Source organism: Orcinus orca, chromosome 2 (assembly GCF_937001465.1).
Source record: "Orcinus orca chromosome 2, mOrcOrc1.1, whole genome shotgun sequence".
NCBI classification, from domain to species: domain Eukaryota; kingdom Metazoa; phylum Chordata; class Mammalia; order Artiodactyla; family Delphinidae; genus Orcinus; species Orcinus orca.
The window spans coordinates 186,962,827-186,979,445 of NC_064560.1; the positions used below are offsets into that span (position 1 = coordinate 186,962,827).

General features: G+C 47.8%; 1 pseudogene; it reads right to left on the reverse strand.

Moving 5' to 3' along the window:
* The window catches only part of LOC101283613 (elongation factor 1-alpha 1-like), a 168,744-nt pseudogene extending 160,771 nt beyond the window's left edge, over positions 1–7,973 (reverse strand).
* Positions 7,974–16,619: the final 8,646 nt, after the last annotated feature.

Below are 16,619 nucleotides of genomic sequence, written 5' to 3' on the forward strand. Positions count from 1 at the left end.
AGCAAACCAAAAAACTAATCCAGCAATGACAACAAGCACTAAAAACCATACTAAAAACAAACAAACAAAGAAAAATGGACAGACAACTCTAGGACAAATGGTAAAAGCAAAAATATACAGACAAAATCACACAAAGAAACATACACATACACATTCGAAAAAGAGTAAAAGGGAAAAAAAAAATATATATATATAAAAGGAAAAGTACAACCAAATCAATAAACAAATCTACCAATGTTAATAAGCTCTAAATAGTAAACTAAGATAAACATAAAACCAGAAACAAATTAGATGCAGAAAGCAAACCCTAAGTCTACAGTTGCTCTCAAAGTCCACCTCCTCAATTTGGGATGATTCGTTGTCTATTCAGGTATTCCACAGATGCAGGGTACATCAAGTTGATTGTGGAGCTTTAATCCACTGCTCCTGAGGCTGCTGGGAGAGATTTCCCTTGCTATTCTTTGTTCTCACACCTTCCAGGGGCTCAGCTTTGGATTTGGCCCTGCCTCTGCGTGTAGGTCGCCTGAGGGCGTCTGTTCTTCCCTCAGACAGGACAGGGTTAAAGCAGCATCTGATTCGGGGGCTCTGGCTCACCCAGGCCGGCGAGAGTGAGGGGTCCGGATGCGGGACGAGCCTGCGGCGGCAGAGGCAGCGTGACGTTGCACCAGCCTGAGGCCTGCCATGCGTTCTCCCGGGGAAGTTGTCCCTGGATCACGGGACCCTGGCAGTGGCGGGCTGCACAGGCTCCCGGGAGGGGAGGTGTGGATCGTGACCTGTTCTTGCACACAGGCCTCTTGGTGGCGGCAGCAGCGGCCTTAGCGGCTCGCACCCGTCTCTGGAGCTCCTTTAAGCGGTGCTCTGAATGCCCTCTCCTCACACACCCCGAAACAATGGTGTCTTGCCTCTTCGGCAGCTCCAGACCTTTTCCCCGGACTCCCTTCCGGCCAGCTGTGGCACACTAGCCCCTTCAGGCTGTGTTCACGCCGCCAACCCCAGTCCTCTCCCTGGGATCCTACCGAAGCCCGAGCCTCAGCTCCCAGCCCCCGCCTGCCCCGGTGGGTGAGCAGACAAGCCTCTTGGGCTGGTGAGTGCTGGTCGACCCTGATCCTCTGTGCGGGAATCTCTCCGCTTTGCCCTCTGCACCCCGTTGATGCACTCTCCTCCGTGGCTCCGAAGCTTCCCCCTCGCATCCGCCCCCCGTCCGCCAGTGAAGAGGCTTCCTGTTGTGTGGAAACTTTTCCTCCTTCACGGCTCCCTCCCAGAGGTGCAGGTCCCATTCTGCCAGCGTTCAGTAGGTGTTCTGTAGGAGTTGTTCCACATGTAGATGTATTTTTGATGTATTTTTGGGGAGGAAGGTGATCTCCATGTCTTACTCCTCCGCTATCTTGAAGGTCTCCCCCCGCCCCGCCAAGCTATTCTTTCTACAGCATAAATTAATGATCTCGCAGCTTGCACTGACAGATACTCAGAGGTGTTTAATCAGCTGTCTCTGACAAAACACGGTATTTTTTAGGCTGGCACATTTACAAATAAAGAAAAAACAGCCTGTAATACTTCATAAAGTGGAGCCATGGTTCAGCTCCGTTTGATGAAGTGACATTATCTTGAGCACTTGCTCATGAATGCATAAATAGGGCACAGCTTGGGAAGTTCAGGTACGTGCAGAGCATAAATATTGGATGGGATACATTAGCCAGGGCCCACAAGGAAGGGCATTTCAATCTTCCTACGCCAGGTAAAAGGAGGAAGGGGACAATGGTATAGCCAAGGCAAAAGCTCACCTATTGGCTTCCAATGAATCTAGGTCGTGCAGAGAGAAAGCCTGCAGCCCAGCAGAAGAAGCAGGGGTGGGGGGATGGAGGTAATGGAGGTAGACATTTCGTCGAGCGGGGGACCATCTGTGCACACAAGAGACAGATAATTGTTATCTGGCCTGATTGCTGCCTCCTTGGAAGCAGAAGGATGAAAATGCTAGAATGCATAATGTCTCCTTGAGTTGCACCTAGATATTATTGGCAGTCTGTGCACAAATGCAGCAATTACTGAGAATGCCCACTGTGTGTCAGGGCTGCAGATACAAAGGCAATGAAGAGACTCCTGCCCTGGAGGGGCTGGCTCACAGTCTCAGTGGGGAGGAGCACAGTTGGGACCCTTGGTGGCAACAGAACCCAGTTCTGGAGAAGCCGAACAGAAAAGGGATTTATTAAAAGGATATTGGGGGGGCTTGCAGAATGGGGCACAGAATAGGACCAAAGCTTGAAAGCATGCCCCAGCTTGTACCCCTGGTACCACTGACACGAGACCCCAGCTGTGGCCTCTGGAACAGCTGCCACTGCTGCAGCCACCCTCATCAGCATGGGGTCCCCAGGGGCTCTGTCTCTTATGAGTCAAACCTGGGGAAGGGTATCTGATTGGAGAAGACAAGTCAGGAGCCCTTGTTTCAGTGAAAGGAAGCTGGGAGAGTGGGTATCTGGTGTTTTCTGTTTTGATAGTGGGAAGTAGGCTTATAAGAAGTGGGGGAGGGCCCAAGTGTAGGAAGGAGGTTCGGATGCTAGGTGGTCAAAAAGAAAGACAAACGTCCCCTGAAGGCCAATACAATATGTATTTCAGAATATTATGGCAAGTGCTCAATACAGCCATGAACAGAGAATTTTAGGAGCACTAAGCAGGGAGAAGGGGGACTTAGGCCAGCTGATGCTGAAAGAAGCCTTCCTGAAGGGAGCAATGCAGAGTCTGAGCGAGGAGTAAGAGTGACCCCAAGAATACAGGAGGGAGGGGTCTGTAGACAGGGAAGAGCACAAGAGGTTCAGTTTCCAGGGTGGAAAGGCTGTGGTGGAGATTGATGAGCTGGTGTCTTACAAAGGAGCAGACAGGGGACATTGTATGCCCTGGTAGGAACTCAAAGGTATGATGAAAATTTGCACTTCAGAAGTACAATTTTGGCAGCAGTATGGGTGGGGGAGGGTTGAGGCGGGGAAGGCAGCGTGAAGCTGCTGCTATTGCTAAATGTGAGTGAGTAAAGGCCTGAGCTAGCGTGGAAAGGACCGGGTGGATTTGGGAAATATCTGCACCCCGTGAAGCCAAAGAGCAATAACGATTCTTGAGGAGCTGTGGGAGATGAGGGGGGTCCATGACAGTTCCTAAGTCCAATTCCAGTCTGGGTGTTTGGGGAAGTGGTGTTGCCATTGGCCAACAGAGAGAAGAAGCAGAGGAAGATGAGGCAGTTTGGGAAAGGGGACAGATAAGCTCGGGTGTGGACAGGCTGAGTGGGAGGTGCCTGTAGGATATCTAAGATGTGAAGCCAGCAGTGGACACATGAGTCAGATTCAGGAGAAAGATCAGAGCGAAGGTATGATTTGACCTGTCACCCTGGTGGTCAAGACTACAAGGGGGCCACTGACTTGTCCAAGTCAAACACGTGGAGGTGAAGGACAGGAATGGAACCCTGGAGAGCAGACACCCATGTTTAAGGAGTGGATACTGGAAAAGAGCTGAGGAAGGAGCCGGAACATAAGCTAGAGAGGCGGACCATTCCAATGCTCTCTTGTTCCTGGTCTAACTTAGAGCTGAGCAGGAACTGATGGGAAACGCCCCTTTGGGGATTGGAACCACGGAGGCAGTGAACAGCTCTAGCGAAAGCAGCTCCCGCAGAATGGTGACAGTGAGAGCCAGATTCCAGGGGGCTGTGGAGGAAATGGGAATTGAAGAAATGGAGACGACGAGCATTAGCTGCTTCTGTAAGAATCTTGGCAGAGAAACAGTGGAGAGAGAAAGGGCTGTGGCTAGGAGGGACAGAGGGATCACAGAGGTTCTCTTTAAGGGTGTGAAGGATGTAAGGGAACAGCATTTACAGGTGCAGGGACCCCAGCCAGTAGAAAGAGGTCATGTAGAGATTTAGAAGAGAGAGAGCACACTTGCTGGAGCGAAGTCATGAATAAATGAAGGGGAGTACTGGGGGGCAGGGGAATTCACCTTCGCAAACAGAGGTACATCTCAACCTCTGAGGCTGGTGAGGATGAGGCAATAAAGGGTACCGATAAAGATAAATGTATAGGGCTTCCCTGGTGGCGCAGTGGTTGAGAGTCCGCCTGCCGGTGCAGGGGACGTGGGTTCATGCCCCAGTCCGGGAAGATCCCACATGCCGCGGAGCAGCTGGGCCCGTGAGCCATGGCCGCTGAGCCTGCGTGTCCGGAGCCTGTGCTCCGCAACGGGAGAGGCCACAACAGTGAGAGGCCCGCGTACCGAAAAGAAAAAAAAAAAATGTGTAGGTGAGTAGGTTATCCAGGCAAAGGCTAAGCTGCTATAACAAAGGGACTCCAGAATTTAACGGCTCAAACAAGATAGAACTTTATTTTTCTCTCGTGTGACAGTCCAGGAAGAGTAGGCAGACTCTGCACCACAAAATCACCCAGAGACGCAGGCCAGCAAGGCTGTGCTGCCGTCCTCAACATTAGCTTCCAAGGTCTTGCCCAGCCCACGGGAAGAAAAGGGATGAGCCAGTCTACGATGAGATCTTTAAGAAAATGACTTGCACACACCACGTTTGCTCACCTCCTGTTAAAAAGAACTTAGACACAGGGCCACACCTACCTGCAGAGAGGCTGGGAAACGTAGTCTCTAGCTGAGCAGCTATACGCCCTGGAAAATGGATTTGAGGGGACGACAGGCGGAGAGGAGGAAATTTAGGTATTTCATGATTAATAGCCTCAGATTTTCTCCCTGAGTTGGCTAGGAGGAGAGAATAGGGATGGATAGGAGAGGTGAGGAGAGTGGTGAAAGCGTGGCCACAGCCAGTGAGGGAGAAGGAAGGACGACTAACATAGGAGTCGCCCTAACATCCCACTTGGCTGGCATGGTGCCAGGTGGAGGTGTCTGTCTCTGTCACTGCAGCTTCGACAGAGGGCAGGTCATAATCTAGATGTGGGGGGTTGACAGCAAGGACTAGAATAGAATTCCATAGAATCCCAGCTGGAAATAGAATTCTAGGTCAGTGCGGCACTGAGACCCCGTAACAGACTGTACCATGCCTAGGGGTACCTAGGTACCATGCCTAGGGGTATGCTAGTGTATATCTAGTGGGATTAATAGTGTACAGGCTAAAATTCTAGGCTAGAGGGAGAAGCGGGCGGCGATAGGGATGGGTGTGAGGAAATGGAGTCATCGAGCAACTAGGGGTCTCTTGGAGGTCGAGGAGTGCACATTTTAGAGAGAGGGTTCTGAGAAGGGGAAAGACAAGAGACTGTGTTCAGAGTGTGGGATTCTAAAGTTTTAGACTTTGAAAGCAGTTCAAGGAAAACCAAGGGCTGGGGGAGGGGGAGAGTGGCTTAAGTGGAGGGAAGTGGAGGTGATTAGGGTTGAGGCCAACTGGGACACCAGGGTATTGGGTGGTTAGTGTCATTCAGGATGATGGCATGGAAACGAAGAGGGAGATCCAGGTGCCAAGAGGCTGAAGAATTGGGGGAGCAGCCAGGAAGCCCGCAGGAGTCGGATATCATTTTTCCAGAAAACTATGCTTCTGTGTGTACAGTAAACACAGGGCAATTTTTTAAAGTATAGACAAATCATTTTGATGTTTCAGAACGAGTGGCAAACATACTATGTGTGAGCCCTGGAGCCCCCTCCTTTCATTACGTGTTCCTTTTGAATTATGGCAGCAATGGCAAATGGGTTTTGTCTTGTGTGCCCACTTGGATCATTTCAGTGGCTGCTGGAAAGGACTCTAGGGTGCTTACAGGCTCAGTGAGAAAAGTACTGAAGTTGATTAACAAAGTCTGTTTTGCATAGAAGCGTGGAGAGTGGAACAATGGAAGACAGAAAGATGAGCAAGCTCTTGAAAGCAAGCAAGCAGAGTACTGGAAGACTGGCCACACCACCTGGTCCAGAGGCACCTCGTAAGTGCTGCCCCCACCATGTTCTCTGCTTCTCAGAATGTTTGTATCTCAGGGATATTTGTAAACAACATTAAACTGTTTCTTAAACCTCTGCCTGTCTTCTCCTGGCATGACTAGGTTGGACTAAAATAGTCAGCAACGTGGATCTTAAGACAAAGGAAAAAAGTGAAAATAATCACATTATAGATTCAGCTAGATGTCTACTGCAAGAATGAATGAATCCTTTGCAGATACTCTGTGCCCCTGTTTGAGTGATCGCCAAAGCATTATTCACCCCTTCCCCTTAGAGATGAAACCTCTACCTTTACGGCTGAGAAAGGAAACTTCTGCCCTCAAACATCAGAGCATTTACTTAGGGACTCACCACCCATCCCTGCTGCCATTCCTACCTCAGGATACAGAGAAGGGAGGTATTCATCCCCGTCTCTGAAGTCATCCCTCTGCCTAAACTCATGATTCATCCCCTTTGTATTCTGAATTCCCTGAATTGTTCTCTGTTGGTGCCATTGATGAAAACAGAAAATATAAGAGGATGACAAGGTTGGTGGGGAAAAAATTGAGTTCAATTTGGAGGCTGTTGAGTTTGAGGTGTTCATGGGTCATCTACGTGCAGATGTCCACTAAGCAACTGGCTATCCTGGAATTTAGGAGGAAGATCACCTAGTGGTCTTCCAGTAAACCTGCTCTCTGAAACAAACAAACAAACAGCCTGATTTTTGGAATTTGCCAATTTCCATGGTGTAAATATGTCTACCATGGTTGATTTCAAGTTATCAATGGCTTAAAAGCTTCCAAATTACTTAAATATTTAATGATCAATCCTTGTGAGTACATTCAAGCCAGCTATAGCATACCACCAGAGTTTGAGAGTAGAGAGAGAGATTTTGGAGTCAAAGATGGCAGACAAAATCCAGAAAGTGCTTAAAATGGACAGTATATGGCATAAAAAGAGAAGAGGGTCAAAGGTGCAACTCCTTAGCATCTAGCCCCTCTCTTCACCTTCCTCCTGGGGCAAAAAAACCACCTCTATATCAAAAGAATGAGAATAATTGCACGGGGTCTTGTATTCAGTATACAGAGTCCTAGAGTCTGAAACCCATAGAATTTGGGCTCATAGGGGGAAAAAAATGGTTACTCTATGAGAATGAAAGTTCTAAAAGCCAACATCAAAGACAGAATGACAGGGCTTCCCTGGTGGCACAGTGGTTGAGAGTCCGCCTGCCGATGCAGGGGACACGGGTTCGTGCCTCGGTCCGGGAAGATCCCACATGCCGCGGAGCAGCTGGGCCCGGGAGCCATGGCCGCTGAGCCTGCGCGTCCGGAGCCTGTGCTCCGCAACAGGAGAGGCCACAGCAGTGAGAGGCCGGCGTACCGCAAAAAATTAAAAAAAAAGACAGAATGACAGCCACCTGCAAAAGATTCCCCAACTCGAGGCACAATCTGTGAATGTACTGTCCAGGAGGTCTGTTAACAACCAGTCCAAGTGGGGGGCCTGGGAGCATGCTCAGGACCTACATGTCACTGGAGCAGGCTGCCACTCAACAGCTAGATGGTAGCTGGGCAGGCTGAAGGATGCTCTCATGGAAGGGCAGGGTCCCCACAAGGTCCAGAACAGAGCACACTGAGGAAAGGAGCTTTGTCAGTTGTCCAGCACTGGCTGGTCGGCACCCACATCTTTATCCCTGCAATGGAGATAGTGACTTTGGGGTATAAAATGGCTCATCATCATTCCCCATAAAGGTCAACTGATACTCTGCATGGATTTGCACATCTACCGTGCTTCTGTGCATACTCTCAGGGCTCCCTGCAGTGGAAAAGATGCTGCAGGATTTAAACATTCTAGACTATCTGGTCGACATATTCCTTATCTTCAGCCCTCCAGTTTGTCAGTTGGTCCAGCATCTTGTGGGCGATGTGGAATCAGTTCTGCCTGAGTTTAATAAACTCTGGATTAACTATCACCACCATCGTTATGACTTCTACTTCAGCTAGGCATTCGCCTATCCCAGGTGGTACCAGGCACTGGGCCACGCACTTGGCCCATATCTAAGCTCAATTTACCCTTATGACAAACTTACCAGATCGGAACTGCTAACCCCATTTACAGATTAGGAAAGCGAGGCTCAGAGAGTTTAAGTAACTTGAATTTTCTGAAAATGAGATCCTGAAGAGAAGACCCTGGGCCGTGAGACTCCACCAAGGCTAAGCTCAGGCTTTGCTGGACAGCCAGCAAAGTTAAACCACGTTTTAAAGCAGCAGCTGCTATCTCTCTGGGCCTGGGCAGATGGCCCCGTGGCCTCCCTCAGCGGGGAACACCGACACGAGATGAATGAGGGAGAAGTTATGGAACGAGCGATGAGATGCCAGCAAACAAAACGGATTCTTGATTACAAGGGTTGCTCTGTGTTTAAGCAGAGACCTTTAGCTGTCTTCATTTCACTATGAACTGCAAAGGTCATTTTCTTCAGAGCTCTGTTCCCAGCCTGTCTGAGACTTGTTGCGGCACTAGGCTTCCCTTGGGCATCACAGCCATTCTAAGGGCACCTGGCTTTCCTCAGGGCCAAGATCTACCGACAGGAGGGCAGGAGGGCAGTAGAACTAACCAGGACATTCATAGCTGCGGGAGGCTGGCCTCTTCCTAGGAGGAGTTGGGTCTCTGATATTGATTAATAATGGTAACAGGGATTGTAACAGCAGTGGCGGGAGGAAGAAGAAAAGAGAGAAGGTGAGGAAGTACAGCTTGTGGAGCCCACGCTGAGTGCCAGTTTCTGTGCGGGGCCTCTGTGGGCGTTTGCTGAGCTGGTAGCTCATCCAGGAAGTTGTGGGCACCTAGGGTGTCCCAAATGGGGCAGGAAAAGTACTGAATTTAGTCATTCTTTGTCTTTATTAGTTGTGACCTCCTTCAACTGATGGTCATAGGAATTTTCCTATGGAGCTGGTGAAGTGCAAAGGGAGAGAGCTGCGGACGCCTGGGGAGAGCGCTAAGGGGTCACCTGGAGGGCACTGCAGCCGGTGAGTCAGAGAGGGGCTGGGTGACTGGGCACCAGCTCGCTGCCGGAACTGCAGTAACACCTTGGCCCAGGTCACAACCAGCCTGCGTGGAGGGACAGGCACTGAAAGGCCTGATTTAATTTCAATCAAGATGGTGCCCTCCACCTTCTCATGACACGACCAGCAGACAACCTGATCTCAGGATCCCACCCAGAAGGCCGTTAACTGCTCTCAAGCATACAGTGCACGCACACTTGGTTCCCAGCCTCATGGAGCTTCCTGAACCCTGGCCAGCAGTGACCTCTGCCTTGGGGAGTCCCTTCCACTAACCAACGTGCCCTCCCTCCGTACCACCCAAGCCGGTAGGCTGGCATTCGCTTCTATTTACGATAGTTCTGCAGGGAGAAGGGGCTTCCTACCTAGGTGGTAAGTAACTTGAACCTTCTTTATAACCTATTTTACCTTCTTTATGGAACCTCAAGGTCGCCACCCATCTCAAGAGTCACTCTTTCTCTGGTATATTCAGAGGAAGGGGTTTGCCTCATGTCCACTCCTGAGCTGGGTCAGTGTCTCCACCACCTCTCTCTGACACTGGCATCTCACTGTGGGCTTCTGCTCACTTGGCTGAAGGCCCACCTCTATCCCTTCCAAGGACACATGAACTCTGGGCTGGGCGAACAGCTGCTTTACTGGTCATTTGGGGAACAGCACAGGGGCTTCTACTGTAGCAGACACAGCAGATGCCTTAAAAGTGGTCCATTAGAACACTGTCCTAAAAGGCCTTCGTCCCCACTACCAGGTCCTTTCTTGTCCGGTCCCTGCCGTCTTGTTCAGCTCTGTTTCTCTCCCAACCCACTCTACCTGAGCTCTCTCCCCAAACCCCCAGTTTGTTTTTTATTATGAAGAGTCTTGTTAGTTCTGTTTCTTCCATGTATTTGGGGTTGATGCTGAGGGCTGTCTTTTCATCACAAAATGGCTCACCAAGAGTTTTGCTGAATAAAGACGCTTCTAGTCTGGGGGGAAGATCCCACCACTCCCTTAAGGAAGCAGATGGGGCTGAAAGCAATTGTGGTTGGAGTCTTCTCTGCTAACCCACTCGTTCCTGATAGGTAGCAAATTGAGTGCATGGTGACATCTTCAATAAATATTCATTCATGTAAATCTCTTTGTTCTCATTGTTCTTCTCAGATCTCTCTGGCAGAGTTAACAGAATGGAGGGACCTGTGTATCTGTCCCTCTAGGCAGCCCTCTCTGTAACAAACAACTCCCCATAGCTCAGTTGCTCAACATAGTAAGTTTATGTCTCACTAACATATAGCTCTAGTGTGGCTCAGGTAGGGGTGCCCTGCTTCAGGCGGTCATTCAGGGAACCAGGTTCCTTCTGTCTTGGGGCTCCATCCAACTCTAGGATCTCAGAGTCCTCTCTATCATGAAGATGGAGAAAGAGAGCAAGGATTGCATGTACAGTGTTTATACGGATCATGCATGAAAGTGGTGGTAATCATTCCAGCTCACATACCGCTGGCCAGAATTCAGTTACAGGGCCAGACCTAAGTCCAAGTGAGAATGGGAAACACAGCACAGCTCTCCAGAAAGAAGTTTAGAACATGAAAGTTGGTGAGTTCTAGCAGCCTCTGCCACATTCTTTTAGGGGTAGCTTCCCTCTATTCCAAGTTGGAGCTTCTTTGAGTGGTCCATTCAAGCCTAAAAAAGGAACCCTGGCATCTTTCATTGATATGAGAATGGCCACACAACTGAATCTTTTTCTGGATAACTCCATTGGAGTCATAGGCAACGGTGTAGGCAGACAGCAAGTCTCCTAATGTTAGAAGGAGGACCATTGTGTCTCCCCAGTTAAAAAAAAATTAACTGTGGAAGTCACATAATTTTGATAATTCGACTTCTTCCTCCTTCCTCCTATTTTCCTCCAAACACAAGAGAGAAATTGTCATTATTCTTTCCCCTCTGCTCTCTTAGGCCTGGAAGTCTTGCTTCAAAGCTTCAGGAGAGACTGTTCTCCCCAAGATAAAAACAAAAACAAAAAATAAAAAGCCCTTGTGAAATCATAGCAACTTAGTGGGAGGAGAATGAAATGTTCTCAGCTATCTCTTGCTACTGAAGATGTGAAGGGAATATAAATAAACGTAGACAGTACAATTTACTTTGCTGAAACACAAAAATTATACTGTTTCAATCTACAGAAAAAGACTGAAGTTTTTTGACACTAGGCAAGCACATTTTGTGCATTTAGCTCCTGATTCTCCCAGAAATGAAACTCCCTGGAGAAAAGGCTTGACATCCAGAGAGGGAAGGGAGAGGGAAGTGGCCATTCATTCTGCTGCGCCTAGGACAGCCACAGATGATGCCTGTTCTCTCAGTGTAATCACTTATAACCCCTCTGCTCTCAAAAGTGTCGCAGTGAGGGCTTCCCTGGTGGCGCAGTGGTTGAGAGTCCGCCTGCCGATGCAGGGGACGTGGGTTCGTGCCCCAGTCCGGGAAGATCCCACATGCCGCGGAGCGGCTGGGCCCGTGAGCCATGGCCGCTGAGCCTGCGCGTCCGGAGCCTGTGCTCCAGCAACGGGAGAGGCCGCAACAGTGAGAGGCCCCCGTACCGCAAAAAACAAACAAACAAAAAAGTGTTGCAGCGAGATAGTACCGTTATATGGTCACGTGGGAGGATACAGAGGAAATTTGTTTAGATCTAACATCACTATGGCAAAACTCTGCTCATAAACAACATTAGGAAAATGGTTAAGCAAATCATGGCTTATCACTAAGGAGAAAGCCACCAAATCATGACTATGTACAAGGTTTGAAAACTCTTTGGACCCATGGTACTGCCATGCCCTCCTAACTGGTTTCCTTGTTTCCAGTTCTGCCCCTTCTAATGTGTTCAGAACCACTGTATACAGTGTCTCAGGTTGTACCCTGCACAACTCCAAGAGGTGCTATTCCCATAGACCGGGATGGAAACACTGCCTACACTAGAGTTGTGTACTACCCAACGTGCCCAACTGTACAGAGAGGGCAGTCCTGAATGTGTTTCCCACACTGCAGCCTCAATGCTTTTTCTTAAAATGAACATGCTGAACATGACATTTGCTGATTAAAATCATTCAATAACTTTCCTTTGACCTCAGAATCAAGTACCAACTCCTTATTTTGGCTAACAGGCCTATTATCTCTGGTCCCTGACAAACTCCCTAGCCTCTCCCTGTGTCTTTCCTCAACTTGGAGTCTATAATGGCTACTTGTGTGTGTCAACTTGACTGGGCCAGGAGCTGCCCATGTAGTTAGTCAAACATTATTCTGGATGATTCTGTGAGAACTTTTTTGGATGATATTAACCTTTAGATCAGTGGACTCAGTAAAGAAGACTACCCTCCATAATGTGGGTGGGTTTCATCCAACCAGTTGAAGGCTTGAATAGAACAAAAGACTGACCTCCTCCAAAGTAAGCGAGACTTCTCCTTCCTGGCAGCCTTCCAAATGAGGCACTGGCTTCTCCTGGTTCTACAGTAGCTTCCAGCCTTTGAACTTTAACTGGGACATCAGCTCTGCTGATTTTGGAGTTATCAGCCTCCACATTCATGTGACCTAATTCCTTGTAATAAATCTCTATCTCTTTTTCTTTCTTTCAGATTTATTGGATTAGGGCACCACTCTTATGACCACATTTAATCTTTTTTGAAAAAATGTTTTATTGGAGTATAGTTGCTTTACAACGTTGTGTTAGTTTCCGCTATACAGCAAAGTGAATCAGCTTTATGTATACACATATCCCGTCTTTTTTAGATTTCCTTCCCATTTAGGTCACCATAGAGCACTGAGTTCCCTGTGCTCTACTGTAGGTTCTCATTAGTTATCTATTTCATACATAGTACTGTATATATGTCAATCCCAACCTTCCAATTCATCCCCCCCCCACACACATTTAATCTTCATTATGTTTTAAAGGCCCTATCTCCAAATATACTCACATTGGGGGTTAGGGCTTCAACATATGAATTTGGGGGGAACACAACTCAGTCCATAACAGAGTCCAAGCTCCCACCGTCCAGAATTACTCTCATATCATGTCCTCCAAACACCATGTACTTGTTCAGCTTGGGTCTTTCCCATGCCGTGAAAAATACTTCCTTCTGCAGAGACCACTCCTCCCATTTCCTCTTCATTAAGCTCATTCTTATGTATCTTTGGGTCTCAGATTATAGATTACCTTCTCCAGGAAGCCGTTCTTGAATAAGTCCAGATTGGAAGTTCCTCTAACACATTTCCATGACCCCTGCCATCCACTTCCATTCACTTATCATATTGCACTGTCTGTTTTTTATTGCCTGTCTTCTACTCCACTGAACTCCCACCATCTACCCCTGAGGCTAGTGTCATAGTACACACACAGTAAATGCTTCTTAACTATAAGTTGAAACAGTACAATAAAGAGAGCACGCACACTGTGATTATAACTATGTAAAAACATTTGAGCAAAGGAAAAATGTTGAGAAGGAATTATACCAAAATGGCAACACTGATTTTACTTGTGTGGTAGAATTATTGGTGCTTTGATTTGTCTTTTCTCTTATGTCCCACATTTTCCATAATGTGACTATATTAGTTTACAACTTTCAAAAGTTTTGTGTCATAGTACATGCAGCATAACATTTTAATTCTCAGCCTGAAGCTGGCTTGTTTCCGCCTATATTCCAAGGGAACTGATTTCCTTGAAACAAAAGATTCTGAAAGGTGTCTTGGAGTTGCCCCTAATGGGATTTGACATATATGTTATTAATTAGAGGGTGTGACCTCCCTGGAGAGTGGTTCATTACTGCTCTGTGGGGTTTTAATAATGAGCACATAGTCACCTTGGCAGGTGGGAATTCTCCAGATGGGAAGTTTGCCCTGGGGATCTGCATTACTAAGATGTCCTATAGCTTGAATGCTGGAAGACCAGTGAGGTGTGACTATTTTTTATTGAGGTGAAGCTACCTGGCATTATTCCCTAGTTCTTAGCTTCACCCAAGGGGAGAGAGGAAGCCAAACACCTGGTGATATTTATAGCCAAGTGTAATGGCCTCCCTGGGTCTAAAGAGAGCCATGCACCTGTGGGTGTCCAGTGGCTGATCAGACGTGCTATATCTTTGGTCTTGGGAGAGAGGCTAGTTCTAGGAAGGAAATAAGAATTATTGAAGGTAAAGGGATGAAGTGGTGGCTGGTAATGGTGGGATAAGAGGATAAAAGGTGAAAGCAACAAACATGTACTGAGCTCTGTGTGTGGCAAGCACAGTGCAGGGTCCCTTAAAAGACTTCTCTGTGGCCTCATCAACAACACTTACTCATCTCCTTCTTCTTGGCTGCACAGCCACCTGCCATTGCAAAGGCTGACAGTGCCAGAAACCTGCTTCCTCAGGCTCTCCTGCAGCTAAAACATGTGACTCCCACCTTGGCCAGCGATACCAAAGGAGAAGACTATTGGGGGCTTCTAAGAAGAGTTTTCCCTCCCCAGTAAAATGTGACAATGGAAGGAAGTGGTTCTTTCTCCAGACAGTGCCATGTCTACATGTGATACCTGGAACTGTGGCAGCCATCTTGTAAGCATGAGGAAGCAAGACTGAACACAAAGTCAAAAGACCCCAGGGATGTCAGAGCAGAAATGTGGAAAGAGCCTGAGCTTTTGATGATATTGTGGAACTGATGAACCAATGCTGGAACTGCCCTACCCCTGAATGTCTAGCCATGCTAAATAATAAGCCCTTTTTACTTGGGTATTCTATGGTTTATAGCATCCTACCTTCCTTTAATCTTCATGAAAACCCTATGGTGACTGTCATAATACGCCCATTTTACAGATGAGGAAACCATAAGCTCAGAAGGTTATCTGGCACCAAATCTGTGCGTTTTCTCACCACATGCCACACTTACTGTGTTCATCACCGAGAATTGGGGCTGTTTATTAGAGCAGTGTGTCTTTCCTGATTATACAAAGGCAGAAGATCTGTGAGAACACTTTGTGAACTGATGCTATAAAGATGTCAGGCATGTGTTCATAACTCCAGGTGCACTGCAGAATCATCTAGGGAGATGAACTTTTGAACAAACGTTCTGGTGGCCAGGCCACCGGCCAGTACCATTAAAGCAGAAGCTATAGAGAGGAGATCCCGGACATGAGGGCTTTTTCAAAGCTCCCATGTGATTACAATGTACTGCCACTATAGCTGAGTTCCGTTGTTCAGTACAGAGCATTATAGGACAGTTTTAAGCAAAGGTAGTTTGCAATTACTTAAATTCAACATTTCTTTGAATGCAAGAAACAGGTCTACCTTTGCATCTCTCCTTTTTCTTCTTCCTCCCTAACCCTGTGCTCAGTTTTTTGTTTGTTTGTTTTTGGGGGTTTTTTGGGTAGTATTTAAGGTGGTAGGGTGCCTTCTGCCCCAGGGGGGGAAAAAGCCCTGATTTGTAGCATTTGCCAATTTCTGTGGTATAACCATTCCCTCCATGGCTCTTTTCAAGCTACCAATAGGATGTCTACTGTCTGGAAAATTTCTGAAAATACAGCAATCAGCTCTCATCTGTCAGTATAAGCTGGCTCCAATCTCCCACCAATGAGGTAAGGGTCACATACCAAGTGACTTCAGGATACAGGCAAGTAGCTTAAGCTGCGGTAGACCAATGAAGTAAGGGACTGGTGTGGACTGTGGCAAATGCCCTGGTGATGGTATTCAAATTCAAGGAACTGGGGAACCAGTGCCTGAAACAGAGCGCTGCCTACAGACTGAATTCAGCCCCTTTAATCCCCCTCAGTTTAGGTGACTCATCAATGGAGGAATGAAATTAAAATTCCATATACGTATATGTACACCTGAAACTAACACAACATTGTAAAGCAACTCTACCCCAATAAATTTTTTTTTTTAAATTCCATACCTGGATCTTTTTCCTGTCACATCCCTCTCCCAACTGCCTGGCTTACAGTTCGGGCTGAGGGATTTTGCTGTGCGGATTTCCTCTCCAGAAACTGCTGTCGACTGTGGCTCCAGCAGTTCCCAGAGATTCCCTCCAGCCAGAGCACAGGCAGGAACGTCTTGGCGCTGGGTTATAGCTGCTCCTGCTTGATTAATCACTTGTCTTGGGAAGTGGTCAGGTGTGGGGTACATTTTAGAGGCAGAGCAGGGTGATAATGGAGTTGGTTTCACTAAGGTCCCTCTCAACACCCAGCGCTTGGATCTTCCAAGCTAAGGATGCATTGATACTCTGCATCTTTGCGTGGGCCGTGGAAACAGACGATCCCTCTTTAGGGGGTTTACCTTCCTACTCTCAGAGACCTCCCGTAGGTCCTCAGACAAAAGTTGTGATAAGGTCTTTGCAAATCTCACCCCACAGTGAAGAGCGAATCAGGTCAACACTGGTTGAATGAATAAAGTCAAATTCTGCTGTTTGTAGCCAGAGGCAGCCAACATTCGTTTAATCCTCATGAGAACCCTAGGATGACTGTTGTATGGTCCCCATTTTACACATGGTACCGATCTCTCATTCCGATGCACTTCAAACCCTGTTTTGAGCCGGATCTGCCCCCCATCCCCCGAGTGTACATTCCTTGCTGTTCTGCACCAGAACCCCCTCCAGAGGTCTGGAATGCAGTTCACTTCTCCCAGGATCGGAGCCCACCTTCTGGGCCTGGCCTTGGCCTGACCAGCAGCCCTAGGTAGCCCTGGTCAGCACACTCCCTCTGCATATCCCGTG